Source organism: Balaenoptera musculus, chromosome 1 (assembly GCF_009873245.2).
Source record: "Balaenoptera musculus isolate JJ_BM4_2016_0621 chromosome 1, mBalMus1.pri.v3, whole genome shotgun sequence".
NCBI lineage: Eukaryota > Metazoa > Chordata > Mammalia > Artiodactyla > Balaenopteridae > Balaenoptera > Balaenoptera musculus.
In genome coordinates this window covers 51,094,953-51,121,457 of record NC_045785.1, presented here as the reverse complement: position 1 = coordinate 51,121,457, position 26,505 = coordinate 51,094,953, and the positions used below count along the sequence as shown (strand labels likewise).

The window sequence follows — 26,505 nt, the reverse complement described above, 5'->3', positions numbered from 1 at the left end:
AAAGTGGAAATCAGACCACGTGAGTTTCAGAATCAGTAAATACTGACTTAAGTGCCCAGTGAAAACTGGGGCTGTTTCACATTATTTCAGCATCAAATCTACATTTTAAGGAGTCATTATTAACTCTACTTATAATGAAGGCACTGAAGCTCTGAAAAGTTACATCACTTTCTTAAGGTCCCAAAATTATTGCAGAGTTGAAATCTGAACTCAGATCTCCTAAGTCTTTGTTACTAACTGCCTCTTAGAACCAAAAACAGCATTAAAAATCCCTCTCTGACCAAGATTAAAACTACTAATCATTAAATTAAAAGTGCCTTGTAGGGACTTCTCTGGTGGCACAGTGGTTAAGAATCTGCCTGCCAATGCAGGGGACACGGGTTCAAGCCCTGGTCCAGGAAGATCCCACATGCCACGGAGCAACTAAGCCCGTGTGCCACAACTACTGAGCCTGCGTGCCACAACTACTGAAGCCCGTGCGCCTAGAGCCCATGCTCCACAACAGGAGAAGCCACCGCAGTGAGAAGCCGGCACAGCACAACAAAGAGTAGCCCCCGCTCACCGTTAACTAGAGAAAGCTCATGCGCAGCAATGAAGACCCAATGGAGCCAAAAAAATAAAAATTAAAAAAAAAAAAACGTGCCTTGTAATCACTACAATCTTGTTTTTCCGATGATCATGGTTGTCCATAGCTTTCAGGATAAAGTTCAACGTTCTTACCTTAACCCACAAAACCCACAAGGCTCTCCATCACCTTTCTTCCTACTCATTTGCCTTCCTCTCTCCTTAATCCCCAGAAGCTTATCTTATTCTACAGAACTGCCCTCCACCCCAGACAGTAATTACAATTTCCCAGTACACATGCCACTCCTCCACTCAGGGTGCCTTCTCTCCCTTATTTATCCAGTTAACTCAAATATATCTTTAAAAATCAGCTCTATGGTCTCCTCTTCTGGAAAGCCTACTTTGACTCCAGCTTAATTTAGATGCCTCTGCTCTGTGTCCCCACCCATACCATGGGGACCATACTGCTAACTATTCTCCATAATGACTCATTGACTTGCTTTTCTCCTTTACCAGATTCAGAACTCCCTAAGAACCAGACTATGTTGAATTTATCTTGTATCCTCAGCATCTATCACAACAACTGAGGCATAAAAAGTGATTAATGATTCTGAGTGAGTAAATGATTAAAAACAAGGTTGATCAGGAGATGACTAACAAGACATATGGGAGACAATTTCTGAGAAGCCAAATTCTTTCAGCCACAGTATGGCTTTACCTACCTGTACAATTTCACATATCACTCCCTGCTGCCCCCTTCTAACTCCTCCCATCTTATACTAGAAGGGATATTTTCTAGTATAAGAAATTTCTTGTAAGTATATATTATAAGTATAACTTCTGTTGACCTAAAACAATTAGACTGCCAGTTATTTCTCAGGATCAGTAAAGAATTGCTCTTCAGGGTCTGCAACCATAGTGAGCCATGCGCAAGTCTCCAGCAAAGATGGAGAGAAGAACTCTTTCATAGAGTGGAAAAGGAAGTTGGGAGGGTTGTAGTAAACAAAGAGCCCTCAGCTTTTCATTGGCTGAGTTCTGACAGTCTCTCACTGGGAGTTCTTGCCAGCAAGTAAGAGGAAGCCCTTCTTTTTCCTGTTGGGCTCTGCCTATTGTCACAGGGCATGAGAGCCCCCATTCTGGTCTCCCAACTCTATTGAACTGAAGTTTCTGTTTATTCATTTTTTTTTACCACCCATTCATGATTATCTTTGATATGTTAAAGTTTAGCTTTATGCTCTCAACTTTCACTGACAATTGCTATGAAAAATAACCCCCAAAACTCACTGCTGATTCTTATGAATCTCTATATTGGGAAGTTCTTAGAAAGTTTAGCCCTTGAAGAACTTAATTTCCCCTTAATGGATTTGGCATCCTTTTACAATATAAGCTATGTAACCAAGTATGATTTCATATTCACTTTAGCTTCTAGGAAATTTAGAGTCAAATTTCTTGCCCAATCATAGCAACTATACAGGCCCTCTGGTTGCAAATTTTTATTTTTATTTTACTTTCTGGTCTCTACTTCAATTCAACATTTTTGAGAACTTACTGGATGCATGAAACTGTTCTGGGGGTTTAGTGTATATCAATTAACAAATAGAATTAAAATTCTACCCTCATGAAACTTACCCAGTTTCAAGGTATATTATTTTTTATGTACATCATACAAACCAATTCCAAAATTAATGCTGTACATATGATCTAAAGTTGATGCTTATATTTATTCAATCCTGTTTCCTTCTTTATGATGCATTTATTATAATTATATCTCTCAACTAAATTTTGTAAATGTGACATTCACAGATTTGAAACCTCTAAGAAAAACATAAAATGCTGGTGGAATTAGAATCATCTCATTTTAGACTTTCTTAAATAATGGTAATTGAAAGTTTATAGGCAGCTTCAGTAATTCCTAATCAGTGCTTTTTAACACATTAGCAGTTGGTGTCTGGAGTCTGACATTTGCTGTGAATGAGTGCCTGACAGCTTTTGTTGTAAGTTTGGGCTTCTTTTGCCTAGTAATTTGCTCCCTGCTGTCTAAGGGGAGGGAACTTTACTTTCCCAGATGTCCTACAAAGTGTCAGTGTCAGTCTCCCAACCCACCCCAGAGCTTAATGCTCCCCACCAATACCAGCGACCCTGACCTGAAGGTTTCCTAGCTACGGGTCAGATATGACTTGTACTGGGATTGGGAGGGCTTCTCCTGAGATGCATCTGCCAGTCTTCAGAATACCTAGAGAGTTTCTTTTTATGCAAGACTTTACAGAGACATCCAGAGCATCAGTTGAGAGCTGAATCTCTTTCATGCACTAAGAATATTCAGTTTGTAATACAATTAACAAAAGCATACTTTGCATTGGATTGTATATACTATACAATGGCAACCTGATATTTATATGTCCTATTCAACTTCCCCAAAGGGTTACAGAAAACCTTTAGAGTGAAGTGGCTAACCAAATGAGATCTACTGTATCTACCATTTTTCCTAACATTGTTGAAACTCTTCTCCTGGGCCTCATGCTGTTCTTGTCTCACACTGCCTATTCTGTCAGAGGATCTGACCAATGGGGGCCTGAGCTGAAAATGTATCCCTCATTGGGAAGAAAAATGTAACTCCATTCACTAAACCTTACCCCACCTACCCCATCTTTATTTAACTGTTTCTCACTATCAATACCATATAGGCTACACATACAACAGTGCTATCTAATCCAGCCTAATTCATCAAGCAAGAATTTAATGAATAACTACTAAATATGCAAAATAGACAGAGAATGACTATGGCAGGGACTTGGACCTCCTACAAGGTCCCTCCTGTTTGTGTGCTTGAAGGATATTGTCACCTGCTGGCCCATAGTTCACAGTTTTTCTTTGTTTTGTTTTTCGTATATTGAAAAATGTGACTTTTATACGACAATGAAGCAAATCATAGCCTCCCCACTTCACCACTTATGTATATGATTCCATTTTCTTTTAATAAATATACCACATTCCCAACAGCTTATAATCATTTCCTTACAGGAAGCTGGCAAGAAAATGTGCTCCCAAGCTATGGATACGCAAAACATCATCGACAAATCGTAAATGCACTTTACTGGACAAAAGAAGGCTCTCCCCAAAGACTGCATACTGTGTGAATCCATGCATACAACATTCAGGGAAAAGGTGAGACTATAAATATTGAGAACAAATCAATGGTTTTCAAGGTTCGGAGAGGGGTGCTGGGCTTACCTAGAAAGAAACTACATAAGGGAATTTTGGCATAGAGAGAGAGAGATGAATCTGTGTCATGATTTTAGGAGTAGTTGCATGACTCTGAGTATCAAAACCTACAGAATTGTATAGTCAGGAATAATTTTATTTTATGTAAGAAAAAGTTAATAAATATCAAAGCCCATGTGATGAAAAGAACTCCAGCTACAAGTCTAATAAGTATAAATTTGCTACACTACCTAAGATACATATTTATATCATCTTTAGTTATTAGCCTTTAGACTTATGATGTCCAAAACAATACTAGAATTTTGATAAGATATATCCAAGTATTTAAATACCCTATAATCAGATACATGGAATCTAAAAGTTATAAAGAATCTTGAGGGCAATTTACCATTAGATTAACAGATTAACAAGAAAAACATATAATCATCTCAGTAGATTCAGAGAAATCCTCTGATGATATCCAACATCCAATTCTGACTAGAAAAAATAAGACAAAAACAAACAAAAACCCTCTCGGCACTCAAGGCATAGAAAGGAACAACCACAATCTAATGAACAACATCTACAAAAACTGTGAAGCAAACATCATACTTAACAGTAGAAGACTGAATGCTTTCCCCTAAGATGAGGAGCAAATCAAGGGACCACTTTGGACCACTTCTACTAAATTACTGCCGTTCTACACAGAGGTACAAGGAAACTATAAGTGTTTTTCATGCTATTTACCAAATTATACACTTCAAATACGTGTGAGTTTTTTGGATATCGAAATACCTCAATAAAGCTTTTAAAAATTATGTGATTTAAGCACAGTCCTTTCACCTACTTCTAACCAAAGCCTAATCAAGTTCTTGGTCTCTTCACAGTCTGAGAATATTGGATCGTAGAAGTAGCCAGGAAGTCAGGAAGTCACTAGGTGGAGACAGGCCTGATGTTTGGGAGGTGGCTAAGCATTCTCTTCTGACAAAATGGAGTAAAATAAATCAGACTTCCAGAAATCCTGTTCACTAGGAGCATACACTATGAGTTCTAACCTCACTGAGAAGTAGAAAAGATAGTATAAAAGACTTAGCGTTTTGGAATCACACAGATTTCAAATCAAATTCTGAATTAACCAAATCTTGGTTGTGTAATTTTGATATATTTATTACACTTTCTGAGCTTCAGTTCCTGCTCTGTCAAATGAGGACAATAATACTGTTTTTTCTAAAGGGTGCTTTGAGGAACAAATAAGTTATTCTATGTTAAATGACATATATTAGGCATTCAATAAATATTGTACAAGTTCCCTTTCTCTTCTCCAAAATCCTTTAAGTCTTTACTGCTTTTATTTTGTTTCCAAAGCCTTGTAAATAATTATCCAATTATTTATTAGGTATTTTCTCAAAATCAACCCCCGTGCTGTGTAGTGAGTTATCATAGAAGAAACAGGCATGGCATTTACCTAGAAAGAACTCACAGTCTAGTCAGGAAGACCAATGTATAGAAACAAATGCTATCCTGCAATCAAAGTAAGTACTACAAAAAGTAGGGCTACAACAAGTAGAGTGAATAATTTTGCTCAGATGACTCAAGTAAGGTTTTTTCAGAGCAAAAAGAATGTCTTAAAATATGGATGAGAGTTACTAGGTTTATGTGGATGTAGGGAAAAGCATTTCAAGCTGAGCAAACAAAGAATATATACTACATTCACAGGCTTTATTAACAAAGTGCTTTTTGCATCTTGCTTCATGACATAAGTCTGATCCACACACACTGAGACCAACTTCAGGTGTCACCAAGCAAAGCCCATTAACAATTCTCCAGTGCAAGCTCTCACCTTTCCATTCTTTGATCATCCTTTGCTTCTGAACCAAACTCGGTCTTGTTCTATTGGCATGAGCCACACCCAGCAGGAGGACCCTTGTTGGGGCCCAACTTGGGAGGGTCAGTAACACATGGACTCCTATAGCAAGTGTTTAACTGCACGGCGATCTGCCCAAAAACTCCACGGCACACTTATCCTATATGATCTTCACGTCCTTGGTCTACCCCAGGCTCTGGGAAAGTAAATAGAAGAGGCCCAGACCATCAACAATCTAATCTTGGAAAAAGAGATTGTGTCTTCTAAGTTCCCCACCAAGTTTGTCTTTATCACAACATTTGTATCATTTGAAGGCTTCTCCCTCTTAGGCTATAGGAAGTAGAGAAATGGCAAACTCCTTGGGCATATCAGATATAGATATAAATACTGAATATTAGTTTTCCAAACTAATTGCAGAGGGAATGAAACAAATTACCCGCCTCTAAAGAAATTGCTGAGCACCTTAGAGAAAAGTACCAAATAACCATACCACAACCAGCAAATCTGAAACATCTGGAATCAGATCCTTTGGAATACACATCAAAAGCTATATATTGAATAGATCAAGGAAGTATTCTGCTCCTGAGCTGGAAGAGTTAATTTGATTTAGAACCACTAACAGTGAACTGTTCCACTTCCCTTACCATGCCATTGCATCTTTTTTCGTGAAGTGTTCTAATATGCTGCCTTGATTTTAAGTTGCCTAGATGTGAGAGGCATCATGAAATCCTACAGGTACCAAATTCTTGATTTCAAGATTTGTGCTCATTTCATTGCAATATGCTGCTTCTGAAAGAATGGGCATGCCATTCTCCCCTCCCCCACCATACCTTTTAGAAGGATCTTGAGTAATTGACGCTCACTCAGGATTGCTCAGTTTTGATGCAAAAAAGGGAGAGATTGGAGTTTAGGTACATGAGTCCAAGGAGAGTCAAGCTTGAAACACCTTACAAAGAAGAAACAATAATTAGAAGGCTCTAAAAAGAAGTAAAGGAAAAGGAACTACTTATGTGCTTTGTGCTGTGCTAAGTACTTAATCACAGCCAGTGACAGCTATTAATATCTCTATTTTAAAGATAAAGAAACTGAAGCTTGGTGAAGTAGTAAAGATGGTCACAAAGCCATCAGTCTTTTATAATCATAATAACCTTATTTGAATAGTACTTGGTATTTTTCAATGTGTTGCTAAATCCATTCTTTAAATTGCTCCTATTTTCATCTGTATGAAAAGGACAAGACATATTTTCTGAATTCTATTTTATACCTGATCAAACTAAGGCACAGAACTTTAAATCCTTTGTCTAACTGACTGCCAAAAATCCCCACTACCCCATAGCTTACAATAGTAACAATTTATTGTATCTCATGATTCTGCAGTGAAGTATCTGAGCAGGGCTCAGCTGTATGACTCTTCCATGTAGCACTGAAATCTCTCAGTAGTATTCACCTGGCAGATGGGCTGGCTTGGAGGACTGAAGATGGCTTCACTCATGTCTGGTGCTTTGTCAGGGATAGCTGGTAGGCTGGACTCAGCTGGGACTTTTTTTCTTTTTAATTTTATTGAGATACAATTGACAAATATCATTGTTTAGATTTAAAGTGTACAACGTGATGATTTGACATACATATACATTGTGGAATGATTACCAAGATCAAGGGGACTTTTGACCAGAAGGCCTACACATGGCCTCTCCAGCATGATGGTCCTAGGTTAGTTCCAAAAGAGGGTGTTCCAGCGAAAAAGAAGAAACTGCATGACATTTATAACCTAACTTTGAAAGTCACATAGTTACTCCTCCCAGATTCTATTGGCCAAAGCAGTCATAAACTCACACAAATTCAAGAGGAGGGAAGGTAAACATGAAATGAAATGTCAAAGGACCCGTGATGATGTTTCAAGACTGCCATAGGTGCACAGGTACTATTGGAATCGTGATTTAAAGCCACAACTTTGTCCCATTCCCTTGATGCTCTACCTGAGGAACCACCAACAATTCACAAGCCTGCAGGGTTGGAAGGGCAGGGAAAAGGGGCTGTCAGGGAACAATGGCAACCCAGAAGGAATAGACTCAGGGCTGTGCCAAGATTCCATTGCCAGTTGTGTTGGTCTATCATGAAAATCTAGAAATCCAGATTTTTATGTGAAATCTCCCAATTTTTAATTATTAGGAAATAATTCAAAAAAAAATTTTTTTTGATTTTATTTATTTATGTATTTATTTATTTTTAGCTGTGTTGGGTCTTCGTTTCGTGCGAGGGCTTTCTCTAGTTGCAGCAAGTGGGGTCCATTCTTCATCGCGGTGCGCGGGCCTCTCACTACCGCGGCCCCTCCCGTTGCGGGGCACAGGCTCCAGACGCGCACGCTCAGCAATTGTGGCTCACGGGCCCAGTTGCTCCGCGGCATGTGGGATCCTCCCAGACCAGGGCTCGAACCCGTGTCCCCTGCATTAGCAGGCGGACTCTCAACCACTGCACCACCAGGGAAGCCCCCAAATTTTAATATACTACATGAATTAATTTTAATCTTTAATTTTTTTTCACATCTTTATTGGAGTGTAAATGCTTTACAATGTTGTGTTAGTTTCTATAGTACAACAAAGTGAATCAGCTATATGTATACATATATCCCCATATCCCCTTCCTCCTGAGCCTCCCTCTCACCCTCCCTATCCTATCCCTCGAGATGGTCACAAAGCACCGAGCTGATCTCCCTGTGCTATGCAGCAGCTTCCCACTAGCCATCCATTTTACATTTGGTAGTGTATATATGTCAGTGCTACTCTTTCACTTCATCCCAGCTTCCCCTCCCCCCGCCCTGTCCCCTCAAGTCCATTCTCTACGTCTGCATCTTTATTCTTGCCCTGCAACTAGGTTCATCAGTACCACTTTTTAAAATTCCATATATATGCATTAGCATACAGTATTTGCTTTTCTTTATGACTTACTTCACTCTGTATGACAGATTCTAGGTCCATCCACCTCACTACAAATAACTCAATTTCGTTCCTTTTTATGGCCGAGTAATATTCTATTGTATATATGTGCCACATCTTCTTTATCCATGCATCTGTTGATGGACATTTAGGTTGCTTCCATGTCCTGGCTATTGTAAATAGTGCTGCAATGAACATTGTGGTACATGAATCTTTTTGAATTATGGTTTTCTCAGGGTATATGCCCAGTAGTGGGATTGTTGGGTCATATGGTAGTTCTATTTTTAATTTTTTAAGGAACCTCCATACTGTTCTCCATAGTGGCTGTATCAATTTACATTCCCACCAACAGTGCAGAAGGGTTCCCTTTTCTCCACACCCTCTCCAGCATTTATTGTTTGTAGACATTTTGATGATGGCCATTCTGACTGGTATGAGGTGATACCTCATTGTAGTTTTGATTTGCATTACTCCAATGATGCTGGATTGGAGCATACATTGGATTACAGCTTTGGATTACTCCAAAAGCTACTCCAATGTTGAGCAGCTTTTCATGTATTTGTTGGTCATCTGTATGTCTTCGTTGGAGAAATGTCTATTTAGGTCTTCTTCCCATTTTTGGATTGGGTTGTTTGCTTTTGTGATACTGAGCTGCATGAGCTGCTTGTATATTTTGGAGATTAATCCTTTGTCAGTTGCTTCATTTGCAAATATTTTCTCCCATTCTGAGGGTTGTCTTTTCATCTTGTTTATGATTTCCCTTGCTGTGCAAAAGCTTTTAAGTTTCATTAGGTCTCATTTGTTTATTTTTGTTTTTATTTCCCTAACTCCAGGAGGTGGGTCAAAAAGGATTTTGCTGTGATTTATGTCATAGAGTGTTCTGCCTATGTTTTCCTCTAAGAGTTTTATAGTGTCTGGCCTTACATTTAGGTCTTTAATCCATTTTGAGTTTATTTTTGTGTATGGTGTTAGGGTGCGTTCTAATATCATTCTTTTACATGCAGCTGTCCTTTTTTTCCAGCACCACTTATTGAAGAGGCTGTCTTTTCTACATTGTATATTCCTGCCTTTGTCAAAGATAAGGTGACCATATGTGTGTGGGTTTATCTCTGGGCTTTCTATCCTGTTCCATTGATCTATATTTCTGTTTTTGTGCCAGTAGCATACTGTCTTGATTGCTGTAGCTTTGTAGTATAGTCTGAAGTCAAGGAGCCAGATTCCTCCAGTTCCGTTTTTCTTTCTTAAGATTGCTTTGGCTATTTGGGGTCTTTTGTGTTTCCATACAAATCGTAAAATTTCTTGTTCTAGTTCTGTGAAAAATTCCATTGGTAATTTGATAGCGTTAATCTCTAATTTTTATCTCTATATCACACAATTTGAACTTTTCTGTTTTGTTTTCATGTCTGGAGGAAAATGAGGTAATTATTTGTTTCTTTTGCCAACTACAAATTGGCACTTGCCATCTACCTCTGCAAGAATTAAATCATGAGTCACTGTAGCTGCTGACCTTCAACACTCCCTAAAAGGAGTTTAGGGTGGAGATCAGGAATGAGGCACTCTGTGCTCTGGGAAAAACTGGCAGAAGAGGTCTTCAGATAGTTAGATATTTTCAGGAGATTTTATGAGCCCAATTCTTGCCTCTCCTTATGTCTAGAAAAGCACTAAAATCATTAACGGTGACATCTGCTCCTCGTGACTAGCAGCCAACCTCTGCCAAAATGTGTGCTTGACTGCACATACCCCATTCACTAAAATCGTATGTAACACTGACCTCCCCCACAGCCTCTCTGGAGCAGTTTCTCAGAGCTCTCTGAAATGCTATCTCCCAGGCTAGAGTCCTCATTTTGCCCCAAATAAAACTTCACTCACAACCCTCACATTGTGCATTTTTTCAGTTGACACTTTCAAAGCAAGAAGTATAGGTCCCAAATACAGGTCTGGAGTCAGACAGCCACAAGTTCCAGTCCCAGTTTTGCCACCTGATAATTCTGTGCCTGATGCTAAGTCACTTATGCTCTCTGAGCCTGTGTCCTCAACTGTAAAATGGGGATAATAATAATAATTATCTCATAGGACTTCTCAGAGTGAAAATGAGGCAAGAAGGCTAGCACAGCTCATGACACGTAGTAGGTCCTCAGTCAGTGGTACTTATCATTATGAAGGGGAAAACATCCTCCTCCACTCTGACAAGAATCAGTGTGGAGAACTTTCACCAGGAATCAAAAGACCTGAGTTTTATTCTGGCCTGAAGTGAGTCTAGGCTATAAATCAGGGAGGTCACAAAGACTTAGTCTAGGTCAGGGAGGCGGGAAAGTAGGAGGCCCCTGCAAAGCTGAGGTCCAAGTCAGGCTATGACTTGAATAAAGTGCATGAAAAGAGAGGCCATGGTCTACATAGAGGCTGAAGGACCAGGCAAGCAGCATCGTTGAGCCCTGCCCTTGGAATCACGCTGTTACTTAGATGACCTTGGGAATACCACAGGATTTCTGTGGAGTTTGCTTGAATTCCTCACAGGTAAAATAAATAACATAATCTCTTCTTAAAAGGGTTGATGTGAAGATCAACTGAACGAGCTCATGTGAATTATCTGTCAATGTCTCATACATATACTTAATGAATGTTTATTGAATCTGACTCTGAGCCATTCCGAAGTCAAGCAGAAGACTGAAGATGTTTCCTCTTTAAAACTCAGAACACACACGTACACACACATACACATACACACACACACAGGTGCATCTAAAACTGTTGAAACCTGAATACACCCTGTGGATTGTACCAATGTCAGTTGGTATGAATATTGTACTATAGTTATGGGAGATGTAACCATTAGGGAAAACTAATTGAAAGCTATACATGGGACCTCTGCACGTTTTGTTTGTTAGGTTTTTGGGGTTTTTTTTGTTTTTTTTTTTGCTACTTCCTATGAATCTATAATTGTTTCAAAGTAAAAAGTTTTTTTAAAAGTCAGAAGAAACAGTGGAATATAAACCAAAGAGAGAGTGAGAGAAATCAGCAAGACACTCAGAACACAAGGCAAAGACCAGGAAGGTGGGGAGGGTAGGGGCAGCGGCAGGAAATTCACAGGTATTGAAAAAGGCCGGATGAAGCCTGTAGGGAAACAAACAGCTGTGAAGCACTGATCCTAAAGCTTCAAATCTGAGGCCATTTTCTCTCACAGCCTAGACACTTCTTTCCTGGTTACTATTCTATTCAGAAGACTATCTTGGGGCCTAGCCAGACCAATGGCTGCAGACAGAAACAGGTAAATAAGAACACAGGACCAGAACCAGAGGGTGTACTATGGAATAGAGGAGGAGACAGAAGAAGGAACAGTGGCCACCAGAAAACATACCAAAATTTGATTATTCATCATGCCACATGTGGTTTTACATGTGTCCCAGAGCTTGCTCTGAGGCAAATCTTGAATGGTGCATTTGGCTTTCAGGCATATTGGTGATCACTTTCTTGTTTATTCAATCCACAGAAAGGTTAATTATGCTAGTGACTGTGGCTGGGAAACAATTCTTGGAAAATGCTTTGGTAACAACAGGTTGGCAGTGTATGAAAACCATCTGCTTCCCGCAAATGTTAAGGTAAACTTTCAAATTTGTGGGGTTAGCAATTACAGATTGTATGGTTGTTTAGCAGAGGGAAAATACATGCTGTGTTGATGTAGACTTTCGAGATCTTCTTGACACCCAGCCGAGAAAGAACACCCTGTTATAAGAAGGATGGTCTTCGAGCACATCAAAACTTTGGGTAAGTCATCTTTGTTTGCACGTATTAAGGCTAACAGAACAAGAACATCACACAAGGGAATATAGTATTTATACTGAATGTCTCCTAAGTAAATTAAGCCTCTCTGGTTTGCTCTTGCCTTGACCCACTAATGGGAACAGGATTATAGATGGAAGATTTGTTTCTTATAAAAATATTCAGTTTATTCTACAAAGGAACGTAAAATGCTGCTCCTCTGACCCCGTGGCAGGAGCTGCTCTCAAGGGCTGCAATTGTGGTTGTTCCAGCTGCTTTGCCATGAAGAGGTCTACTCTCCAACTCTTCTGATGGCAGGGCTTCATGGCTCCCCACCTCCACTCTGGAGGAGAGAAATGGAAAGGGCTAACGGGCTCCCAACTTAGCAAATGTTGTCAGGACCACTAATCCATCATTCTAAGGGTACTTCTCAAAGAGACAGATTCTTGTGAAAATCATTCAGCTGATGCTGAGAGGGAATATTTTAAGTAGAGTGGAGTTCAAAATTATGAATGGCAGCAGAGAATGGACACAAATCATATTTGCTAATGGAAGTAAAAAAATCAAATTTGTCCCTTGTGGTTACATCTTGAATAGCAACACCTTATAATGCTTAGGCCCTAGGTGGCTTATGTCCACTACTTATTGAGGAATGGCCACATAAATATATAAATTAAAATTTTAGGCAATCTTAGATCTGTAGGTGATTAACACCATCCCCACAACATTCTCAGCCTGATTGACCATTTATGACATTTCTGCTGAGATCTGGAAAGGCAGGGTGAAGGAAATTGTGACATCTACCTCAGTTTGTATGTGTGAACATCTTATAGTGGCGGTTATAAAAAAAAAAGGAAACTTCTATCCTTGTCAGAAGACAGCGAGGCATTAAAAAGAACACAGAGGGGCTTCCCTGGTGGCACACATTGGCTTCCCTGGCCAATGCAGGGGACACGGGTTCAAACTCTGGTCCGGGAAGATCCCACATGCCACAGAGCAACTAAGTCCATGCGCCACAACTACTGAGCCTGCACCCTAGAGCCCGCAAGCCACAACTACTGAGCCCATGTGCCACAACTACTGAAGCCCGTGCACCTAGAGCCCATGTTCTGCAACAAGAGAAGCCACTGCAATAAGAAGCCTGTGCACCATAACGAAGAGTAGCCCCCGCTCGCCGCAACTAGAGAAAGCCTGTGTGCAGCAAAGACCCAATGCAGCCAAAAATAAATAAATTAATTAATTTATTTTAAAAAAAAGGAACACAGAATCTGGAATCAGATGATATTTATTTTAGTAGAGACTCTGACACCAAATAACTGACCTTGTGCTAGGTATTCAAACTCGGCAAATCACAGAATTTTCATAATTAAAACTGGATCGACAACAATAATATGTTTCTCATAGGATTGCTGTATGAGACCCAGCTATCTCTCCAAGTGACAGATACATATTATTTCCTTCTTCTTTGTTAATCAGGTCCCAGTTTTGCTTAGGTGTTCACACTCCCCTTGGCTATATGCTCAGAGAAAGGACCCCTCCCAGGCCTAAGTGGTTAATCTTGACTAGTCTAAGTCAAACATGGCCCTTCCATTGCCCCTGACAAAATCTGGTTTAGGCATAGGCATGTGACAAAATTCTTGCCAAAGAGACATGAAGGGAAGACTCTGGGGGAAGGAGGCCTCCAGAAGATGGATTATTCATTCTTACACAGAGCCCCATAAAGACAAGTTCACTTTCCTACCCCAGGATAGTGTTAGCTACACATGAGACCCATAACTGCAGCGACCATAAAACCATGAGAACAAAGCCAAGAGAATTTTAAAGAACCCAAGCTAGATCCAGGATGCATTTACGAATTAGCAGCCAAAGAACCAGCCTATCTCTGGACTTCTCGTTATGTAAGATGATAAATTTATTCTGTTTAAGCTACTTTTTCTTTTACTTGCAGCATCCCAGGGAATCCTACCTGATACAATATAAGAATCAAATAAATAATGTCTATGGGGGTCTACCCTCCAGATATGGGATGGACCAGATGCAAATGGAACCTTACCAAAGTTGCAACCCAGCTTCAATGCATCTCAGTCTCAGATTGTATTCATGTGACCTGCCCTCTATTGATGATCTTGAGCATATGGCAAACTCACTCTAAAGGCAAATGACATCACCGAGAGCTTCCACAGATTCCCATAAATTATGTCTGCCATTCAAATAAACATAACAGACATATCAACAAACAAGAATAACAGGAAAAACACAGACAATGGAAAAAGAACGGGAGATGACCTGGTTTGGGAACCCATCAGACATGAACTTTAAAATAACTGTCAATAGAGGCTTCCCTGGTGGCACAGTGGTTGAGAATCCACCTGCTAATGCAGGGGACATGGGTTCGAGCCCTGGTCCGGGAAGATCCCACATGCCAAGGAGCAACTAAGCCTGTGGGCCACAACTACTGAGCCTGTGCTCTAGAGCCCATGAGCCACAACTACTGAGCCCGCGTGCCACAACTACTGAGGCCCGCATGCCTAGAGCCCATGCTCTGCAACAGGAGAGGCCACCACAATGAGAAGCCCACGCACCACAACAAAGAGTGGTCCCCACTTGCCACAACTAGAGAAAGCCTGCACAGCAACGAAGACCCGACACAGCCAAAAATTTAAAAAAATAATAAAATTAAATAAATTAAATAAATAAATTTTTTAAAAAGCCTTTGTCCAACTTAATAAAAAAAAATAAATGTCAGTAAAATGTGGAGATGACAAGATGGAGAATGTAATCAGAGAACTGGCACTTACAAAAATCAAATTAAAAATTTAGAACTGAAAAATATAATAATCAAAATTAAGAATTCTATATGGACATAACAGTGAATCAGGAGTTAGGTCAATAGAAACTATTCAAGCTAACACAGGGAGAGGAAGAAAAGATGAAAATCTTAGAAAGTACCAAGAAAGACATATGAGAGAGGATATAAAGCTCTATCATGTATATAATGGAATTGCGTAAAGGAAGAAGAAAAAGAAAGGATCAAAGGCAATATTTGAAAGTTGACAGTTGAAAATTATCAAAAATTGACAAAAGATATTAAGCCACAGATTAAAGCAGGATATATAAAAAGAAAACCACACCTAGGAATATCATAATAAGACTACTAAAAACCAAAAACAAAATCATTTTAAAAGCAGCCAGAGGAAAAAGCACATTTATCTTCAAAGGAGCAATAGTAAAACTTAATGCCTGACTTTTCAATAGAAACTTTAGAGGCTATAAAACTATAAAAATGCTTTTTAAAGTTCTTAAAGGAAATAACTATTAACTCCCAAAACTAAAACCAATGAAAAATGGTACATACCCAACAGAAATAAGTATTTATGCCCTGCCAAAAGTAAGCCTATACAATAATGTTCATCACAGCTTTATTATTAATAGCCCAAAATGAAAAACAACCCAAGTGTCCATCAATAATAGAGTGGATAAATAAATTGTAATATAGTCAATGGGATACTACATGGCAATTTAAAAAAAACCCACTATTACACATAAAAGATGATTCCACAGACCTAATGTTGAGTCAAAGAAGCCAGAAACAAAAGTACATGTTGTATGGTACCACTTGTATGAAGTTCAAGAACAGGCAAACTACGTATTGTTGGAGAACACAGAATTGCGTTACTTCTATAGCAAAAAGTGCTGTCTGTAGGGAAGGATGGGAAAACTTCTTGGAGTGCTCTACATGTTCAAAACCTTGATTTGGATGGTATACATAACAAATTCATCAAGCTGAACGCTGAGATTTTGTGCTTTGAATGTATGTAAGTTGTTCTTAAATAAAAACATGTCACATATAAAGAAGAAAAAAGCAAAGAGTAAATAAAAATTGTCTCTATACAAGCAAACAAAAAACCCTGAGAAAATTCATTGTCAACAGAATCCCACTAAAAGTAGTTAGCTCTTCAGACAGTAGGAAAATGATTCTAAGCAATAAAATCAAAATGCAGGAAAGAATTAAGGACAATTGGTAGAGGTACATCAAGTATATAAACCTAAATGAATATTATCTATACAAACAATGATAATAATGTCTTGTGAACTCTAAAATGTATGTGTTACTTGCTTGACATTATAACCAAAATCAGGAAAAGAATAAAAGGAGTATAAATGTTCTCAATCAGCAATACCTGGGAAGTGGTAAAAGATCTAATTTATATTAGACTGTAATTAGTTAAGTGTGCTTGTAATTTCTAGGATACTCACTAAAAGTATGGTAAAAGAATGTATAACTAACAGGTTAATAGAGGAGAAATAATGAAGCTAGATATGAGAGAAAACAGTACACACAAATACACCAGTATACACATTAAGTGTAAGTGGATTAATATTTTGATTAAGAACAAAAATTAACAGACTGAATAAAACAAAACACAACAATATGCTCCATCTTTAAATATAAAGATATTAGACAAACTGTAAGGAAAAAGATAGCTTCCTAGGCTGGATTTCTTCAGAAGCAGACACTGACACAAGTATTTGAGTGCAAATAGTTTACTATTAAGTGATGACAGGATCATATGTAAGGGAATGAGAAAAATAAGACAGGGAAAGGTAGGATACTGGATGCATTAATGAACAGTTTAATTCTTGAGGCAATTATAACTGAATTCTGCTATGGACTGATGCGGGATGGTATAAAATATATATCACAGTGTCTCAACTGAGGGGTTAGAAAACTAGGTATTTATCCCTAACTCCCACACCTTATTGGTAGAGGGCTCTGCCTGGAGAACTACTAACTCCCCCTACTTCCTGCCTGCCACAGGAGTCAATTAAAAATGTCAGGCAGAGAGTTGAAGGTGCTTATGGGACTCAGTAGGATGATTTAGCATTTCCTGGAAGACTGAGTGCTGAGGAGATACCAGCCGGGTATCCATAGCTTCAGCCACAAATGAAAATATATATACCATGCAAACAGTAATTTAAAAAAAAAAAACAACTATATCAGACAATGTAGATAAGACACATTTTTTTAAATATTTTTGGCTGCACTGCACAGCATGTGTTATCTTAGTTCCCTGACCAGGGACTGAACCCGTGCTCCCTGCATTGGAAGCGCAGAGTCCTAACCACTGGACCACCAGGGAAGTCCCAAGACACATTTTTAGAAATTAAAAAAATTTTTCATAGGAGAAAAGGATGATTTAACACTTATTAATATGAACTCAACTGCATAGATTCACAATACATGAAATATAAACTGACATAGGAAAAAAGAAAAAATAAATATATAATCATAGAAATATTAGCATGCCTCTCTCAATAACCAGTATATACACTGACAAAAATATCAGTAAAAACAAACAAACAAAGATCTGAATAGCACAAATAATACTCTGGAACTAATTGACAGCTATTGTTAGAACACTGCAGCTGAGAGCACCAGTAGCAGTACACACAGTATTTTCAAGTGTACATAGAACATTTATCAAAATTGACAATACACTTGACTATAAAGCAAGTCTCAACGCCTTGCATATAATTTAAGTCATACATAATATGCCCTCTGAACACGGTGGTTTAGAGCTAGAAAACAATAACAAAAATCTAAACAGAAAATCCCTAAAACTAACGATTATGCAAAATAATTCCAAATGAACCTTGGGTTAAAGAATAAACCACAATGAAAATTAGAAAATATTTTGTACTAAATTATTAAAAAACATATCAAAACTCGCAGATGCTGCTGAAATACGGACTTAAAGGAAAATGTGTAGCCTTAAAAGCATATGTTAGAAAAGAAATTTTAAAAGGCCCAAACCCAAAGTTTTAAGTAATTAACTGAAATAGTAGAAGGAGGGAAATCAAAAAGAGCAGAAATAATAAAATGGAAGCAAACACAGTAGAGGAAATAAACAAAGAAAAGTGACTATTAGAATAACAAAAAGAATAAATGCTTAGCAAGATTGATCAAGAAGAGAGGGACAGAGACAGAGAAAGGAGGACAGGGGAGTGGGGAGAGAGATTTGATAACCAGGTATGAAAAAGAACATATCACAACATATCCTACAAACACTTTTTTTGAAAAAAAGGAAGAATAATGAGAGGATATTATAAATAAACTTTATGCCAGTAAATTTAAAAGTTAAGTGAAATTGCCAAATTCCTAAAGAAGGAAATTTCCCTAAACTGACACAAGAATAGAAAACTTGATCTATAGCTAGTTAAAAGTTAAATTCCAGTTAAAACATTCCACCAAACGGAGAAGTCTCTAGGCTCAGACAGCCTCATTAGTTAATTCTTCCAAATATTTAAGGAGAAAATATCATCAATCTTACACAAGTTTTTCCAGATAATAAAAAGAATAGCTAACTTTATGAGATCAGCATAACCTTGATTCAAACAACCTGACAAGGATATTGGAAAAAAGGAAAATGTCAGATAAATCTCTCTCAAGAAACATGTAAAAATCCTAAATTAAGACATCAACAAGTCCAATCCAGCAGTATACAAAAGTGATAGTACCCAAGGCCAACTAGGGTTTACTCCAGAAATAAAAATTCCTGGTTGGTTAGCACTCAAAGTTCAATCCATGTAATTTAGCACATTAATGGAGTAAAGAATAAAACAATATGATAATCTAAATACATAAAAAGCATTTGATAAAATCCAATACCTTCTTCTAAAAATTTCTAGCAAACTTGGAATGGAGGTGAACTTTCTTAATTGGATAAATACTATTCTTTAAAACCCTTATATCAAATATCATACTTAATAGTGAAATACTGAAAACTTTTTCCCTGAAATGGAGAATGTGACAAGAATGCTTGATACTACCATTTTCCTATTCAACATTGTACTGAGGACCTGGGCTAGCACAATAAGGGAAGAAAAAATTAAAACCATAGAACTGGTATGGAAGAAATTAAAAGGTCCTTATTCACAGATGACATGATTGCATGCAATAGACAATCTGAAAGAATATACGATTAGAACTAATAAGTGAAAATAGCAAGGTTGATATTTAAAAAGTGTTTTTATATAGCACTAACAAATAGAAAATATTTTAAATAATACCATTTACAGTAGCATCATAGACATGAAATACTTCAAAAAATTTAACAAAAGAAGTGCAAAACTTCTGAACTCACAGCTATGAGACATTACTGAGAGAAATTAACACCAATTTAAATGGAGGGTTATACCATCCTTATTGACTGGAGAACTCATACTATTGATTCAATACTATTCAATACTATCCCATTCAACATCTGTAGCAGGACTAGTTATTATTGTAAAAAGTGACCAGCTGATTCTAAATTTTATGTGGAAATGCAAAAGGCTAAGAATAGCAAGACAATATTGAAAAAGGCAATGCTGCAAGATTTACCTACCAAATATCAAAACTTGTTTAAATGTACATTGATTAAGACATTGTAGTACTGGTACACAGATAGACAAATATATCAATAGGAGACAAGAGAGTGTTCAAAATTAAACCTATCCATATACAGTCACTTGGTTCGGACAAATATTCTCTGCAGTGCAGTCAGGAAATAATGGGCTTTGCAATAAATGGAAAGTGAATTGGAAATTATTATGGGAAAAGTGAACCCTGATTCCTTCCTAACAACAAACAAAAACTAATTCCTGATTAAAAGTAGATCTAAATGTGGAAAGTAAAACATTAAATCTTCTAGAAAAAAAAACAAAAGAAAATATCTTTATGACCTGAAAATAAGTGAAGGTTTATTAAACAGGACACAAAAATCAACATTACATCAGACTATATAAGAATTAAGAAATTTTATATGCCAAAAGACAAGATTTCAAGAGTAAAAAGTTAGAGGGGAGGGATAAATTAGGAGTTTGGGATTAAAGTATACACACTACTATATATAAAATAGATAATCAACAAGGGCCTACTATATAGCACAGGGAACTATACAAAATATCTTGTAATAACCTACAGTGAAAGAGGATGTAAAGTGTGTGTATATATATACATATATATAAAACTGAGTCACTTTGCTGTACACCTGTAACTAAAACATTGTAAATCAACTATATTTCAATAAAAATTAAAAATATAAATATATAAATAAATACATATACAAACAGAGCGAAAAGGTAAACCACAAATTGGGAGAATATATTTTCTATATATATACAGCAAAGAACCCGAAACCAAAAAAAAAAAAAAAAAAAAAGCTACAAATCAAGAAGAAAAAAGACAGAAAACCTGAATAGGCACTTCACAAAAGGAGATATTCAAATAGCCAATAAGCATATGCAAAGGCACTCAACTTCATTAGGTGTTAGAGAAATGCAAATTGAAATAAAATAATACCACTACAACACCCAACAGAAAGGGTATAAATAAAAATCTGACAATACCAATTGTTGGTAAGTATGTGGAGCTACCAGAACTCTCATTCTCTGCTGGTGAGGGAATAAATTGTTTGAATTACTCTGAGAAACCTTTTAGGCAGTACCTAATCAAGCTGAAGATTTACCACTCTAGCAACCCAGCAAGTTTATCTCTTAGGTATACAACCAGCAGAAATGTGTTTCTGTTTTACCTGTATATCAAAAGACAAACACAAGAATTCATAACAACCCAGATGTCCATTAATAGTAGAATGAATTTTTAAAAATACTATACAGCAGCAAGAAAGAATTATTGCTACATGTAACAACATGGATGAATCTCACATACTAATTGAAAGGAATAAACCACACATAAGAGTATATAATTCCATTTCCTAAAGTTCAAAAACAGGCAAAATTAATCTAAGTTGTTGGAAAGCAGAACAGTGGTTACCTTTGGTTAGGAAGAGGCACAGGGGAGATTTGGGGGGGTATAGGAAATCTTCACTTTTTTATCTCAGTGCTGGTTACATAGGTACACGTACTTTGTAAAAATTACTTGACCACTTGTGATTCGTGCATTTTTCTGAATATATATTATAGGTAAATAAAATGTATTGAAATAAAACAATACACATTATATAAATGTACTTTGTAAAATGAAAAATATGTAAAAGCAAAATGAATGTCCACAAAAGTACTTTGTAAAGAAGTTTGATTGCTCCGTTGTAGGAACAAGGTAAACGATCAAGAGATGTTTGATTTTAAAAATATGTGGATCACTGAGTCACTCTGCTGTATAGCAGAGATTGGCACAGCACTGTAAATCAACAATACTGCAAAAAAAAATTCTTTTTAAAGAGATGTTTGACAAAGACAGGAAGCAAGAAATATACAAAGGACGGAAAAAAACAGTGGAAAGGAAAGGAGAGAGGGAGGGAGGGTCCAACAATGCAGTACAGCCAGGGATGTTCCACCTTGAGCAAACTCTGTGCTGCTAGCTCTCGGATTCACTGATATAACTTGTACAAAAATCCAAGCAACTGCAACAGTCAGTTAACTGCTAAGTACCAAGCTCTGGGCTCTTCTTCAATCATGTCAAGGACGTACTTTATACCTATTTTATGGGTGAGTGTAATGAGGCTTGGAGAGGTTAGATACCTGTGCAAAGTCACAAAACCTATAAAGACAGAAGCAAGGATGTGAATCCCTGTCGATGTGACTTCCAGACCATATTCTCAACAGCCACCCTCTCCTGCTAACACAGTAGTCAATAGTTATCTATTTAGATATGTTTTGAAAGGCTAAGTAAATAGCAAGGTCTAAGGATCTCCTGCATCCCAAACTGCTTTCCTAATATTTATCTTTCTTTATCTTTTTAAAAAATCTTTCTTTATCTTTGATGAACAGAGATGATGTTCCTCAGGAAAGGAAAAAGTGATGACATAGCAACAGCTTGATGTCCCACAAAGCTGTCTGGAGTTGGTCCCTGGAAGTGTTTGTGGTTTGCACACGCAGGTGACGGCAATGGGGATCTAAAGCAATGGGACTCATGTACACTGACTTCATCACTTACTAAAGAAAAGAGTCCTTTGCTCTGAAAACAAATGTGTTCCTTCCATTGCTCAGAAAGACCTCTTTATTCACAACCTGATCTTGGCCTCAGGCTGATCTGGCACTTGCAGTATCAAAACCCTGGAAACCCTCTGAGTGATACCTTCATTCCCCTGTGCACTTCCTCCATCCAGGCAGCACTGTCCCTCGCCTCATTTTAATACTTTGGCATTCAGTGTCCTACTCTTCTGGAACTCTCATTAAAACATGTTTGTGGTTCACCTACTGGGTGACTTGATAGCCTTATCAGTTAATCCTTACCACACATCTTTGGGGTAGCTTATTGGATTCCCATTTTGCATTGGAGGACAGTGAAGGTCAGAGATGTTAAGGGGTGTGTTCAAGGCTACACAAATATTGAAGGACAGAGCCAGGACCTATCAGATACTAGAGACTGGTCATTCCTTTCTACACACACCTATATAACACCCACTGTTGTAGACCCATATGAACAGCAAAACATCTTGAAAAAGAGGGAGGAATGTGAAAAAAAAGCACACAAACACAAAAACCTTAGTGATCTGGGGTTAAATGAAGGACCAATCTTGCATATTTCAGTAGCCTCTTAAACATTTGTAATTGAATTGCATTAGAATTATTCAGCTTCATTTTACAATTATGCCTGTTATGCATGCATTCATGACTCAGGCCTTTAGTTAACAGTAGATACCAGGTACTGGGCTAAGAACTGGCATGATGATGATGGCGATGATGATGATACTGACAATGACAGCATACTGTCTACCCACATGGACCTTACCATCTAATTGGGAAGTTAAACAATCACATTAACAGCAAAGAGTGTTGTCTGTTATGACAGGGGAAATTATGACCCTGATCATCAAGTAAAAAGTACAATCATGATTAGAGTTCTGTTGTCAAAAAGGCACGAAAGTGTCAAATGTATTTAAATCAAGATATTATTAAAAAAAGTTTGGGGCATTTACTTGCCTTAATAACTAGAAAAACGTTTGTTAACTTCTTGGGGATAATCAGAATAAATAAGAGATTGTTGGGCTTCCCTGGTGGCACAGTGGTTAAGAATTGGCCTGCCAATACAAGGGACATGGGTTCGAGCCCTGGCCCGGGAAGATCCCACATGCCACAGAGCAACTAAACCCGTGAGCCACAACTACTGAGCCTACGTGCCACAACTACTGAAGCCTGAGCGCCTAGAGCCTGTGCTCCACAACAAGAGAAGCCACCGCAAAGAGAAGCCCGCGCACCACAACAAAGAGTAGCCCCCGCTCCCCGCAACTAGAGAAAGCCCACGTACAGCAATGAAGACCCAACACAGCCAAAAATAAATTAATTAATTAATTATTTTAAAAAAAGAGATTGTTCTAATATGACAGATTATCTGCCTTTGTTTTACAGTAAACTCAAAGCTCATTAGCATGTCTGGTTCTACCTTCTGTGTCTAGCAGGGTAGTATGGAAAGAGCAAGGTCTTTGGAGGGACAAACACTGAGTATAAGTATCAAGTGGGTCATTAGTTTTTTTCTGGTTCTTCTTATTTCTATTAGAAAAAGCCGCTCATAAGAACACTGGGAACAGAGTTGCTGGAAGAACCAAGGAAGACAATGTGTATAAACAAACTTTGTTACCTATTATATTACTTAGAAATTTTTTTGGTTGCAAATGCCAAAAACCTAATTCAACTAGCTTTAAAATTGTATTTGTTAAAAACTTTTGTCCACACAAAAACCTTCACACAGATGTTTATAGAAACTTTATTCATAATTGCCAAAACCTGGGAGCAACCAAGATGTCCTTCAGTAGGTGAATGGATCAATAAACTGTGGTACCTCCAGACAATGGAGTATTATTCAGCTTTAAAAATAAATGAACTATCAAGCCATGAAAAAACATGGAAGAAACGTAAATGCATATTACTAAGTGAGAGAAGCCAATCTGGAAAAGTACGATTCCAACTATATGACATCTGAAAAAGGCAAAATTATGGAGACAGTGAAAGAGTCAGTGGTTGCCAAGGCTGGAGGAGAGGGAGGTCAGGGTAAATAGGCAGAGCACAGAGGACTTTTAGGGCTTCCCTGGTGGCGCAGTGGTTAAGAATCCGCCTGCTAATGCAGGCGACACGGGTTCAAGCCCTGCTCCATGAGCAGCTGAGCCCGTGCACCACAACTACTGAGCCTGCGCTCTAGAGCCTGCGAGCCACAACTACTGAGCCCGTGTGCCACAACTACTGAAGCCTGCAAGCCTAGAGCCTGTACTCCGCAACAAGAGAAGCCACTGCAATGAGAAGCCTGCGCACTGCAAAGAAGAGTAGCCCCCGCTCGCTGCAACTAGAGAAAGCCCACGAGCAGCAACAAAGACCCAACGCAGCCAAAAGTAAATAAATTAAAAAAAATTTTATTTAGTATCATACAGAAACTACTCTGTATGATACTACAGTGATGGAAACATGTCATCATAAATTTGTCCAAACCCATAGAATGTACCACGCCAAGAGTGAACCGTAATGTGAACTATGGGCTTTGGGTGATTATGATGGGTCAATGTAAGTTTGTCAGTTGTCACAAATGTACAGCTCTGGTGGGTGACGATGGGGGAGGCTAAGCATGTGTGGAGGCAGGAGGATATGGGAAATCTCTGTACCTTCCTCTCAACCTTGTTGTGAACCTAAAACTGCTCTAAACAAAGTGTCTTTTTTTTTTTTAAATGGTATTTACTGACTCCCATGACTGGAAAGCGTGGGGCGGATCTCACCTCAAGCACTGCTGGGCCTAGGGGCTTAAAGGATGCAGCCAGAATGCTCTCCATCTCTTGCCTCTGTTATTCTGTTGGCTTCGTTCTTTCCTATTGTAAACAGTCTTCTTGAGTCTTCTTACCTCATCCTGGCTGGCAATCCTACAGGAGAGACAGTCTCTCTCTCCACTTTTGCATATATAAATCCTAGGGATCCTGGTTGACCAGGCCTTCATCCTGTACCCAGCCCTTGAGTCAGTTAATGGGGCTAGAGTGAGAGTATTATCGTGACTGGCTAGGCCTGGTCACACTATTACCCTGTGGTGACGTGGACAGGCACAGAATACTATGGACTATGTTCTGGAGGAGGGGTGACTGCCCAAAGAAGCAGAGGGGATAGAGAAAAGCATGATGGAGAGTCAGATCTGCACAATCCACCACACACAGTGACTAAGTTAAGATCTGTGGATTTCTACACACTTCACGATACTCCAGCTGTGTGATCTAGGCCTATATATTTCACTGCCCTATGCTTCATTTTCCTCATCTATAAAATAAGGCATTTCCTCTGTAAGCATGAAATGAAATCATAAACCCCAGATGCCTGGTACCTGGCACATAGAATTGCTCTGTAGAAGGCAGCCATTACTAATAAGATTAATCCCCATCTCACAGACCTGGGAACAAAGGCTCAGAGAGGTTCTAATTTGCCCTGGGCCACATCCATGGGACACCCTATGGAGAGATCATAACAACAAGTGTAAGAGCCTGGAGCCCTGCAGACATCCTTTGCACTTAGGGAATTATACAAATGATTTCTCACTGATGACATCTGGTCCTGAGGGAGATAAGGCTCACTTTTAGCTGTGTTTAAGGACAATCGTATAGTCATCATAATGTCTTGTGCTGCATGCTGCTTTTATTTTTCAAAGTGTTTCCCATCAGTTACATCATTTTACTCTTAAATATCCCTATGAGTCAGGGAAGACATTATCACCATTAGTTGTTGTTCTTATTATTGATTTTTTTTTAATGCTCTGCTTGTTATAGAGCAAATACAGCCATTCCCATTTTTAAACTGTTCCTAATATATTTTTTCATGAATTCTGGTGCTTAGTTTTCTCTGACTTGAATTATTCTCTCCAAATTGAAAATGGCAAATGTCCTTGACAAATGCACAGCAAGATGGCTTAGGACGAGACTAAGGAGTGGGAGAGCTGGAAAATGGATTTTTATATACAAGCAAATGAATGACAAAATCTGTATTTCCCAATCCTAAACCTCTGCAGAAGCTGGAGTCAGGAGGACCAAGGAATCTGTGAACTAGCTAACACCACAAGTTAGCAGCTGTTCACAAGGGGCCCAGACAATTGCCAAATGAATGCATTTCTCAGTGTAAACAGAGCTGATGGAAAGTCTGGGCCTTGTGAAATCTTGTAAAGGTCGGGAGTCCCAGATTCTACCACTCAGCTCTGCCACTGACTAGCTGTCTGACAGTAGG

General features: G+C 38.3%; 1 pseudogene; it reads right to left on the bottom strand.

The window, feature by feature from the left end:
• LOC118897809 overlaps positions 1-26,505 on the bottom strand; it is an 83,341-nt pseudogene that overhangs the window by 53,669 nt on the left and 3,167 nt on the right.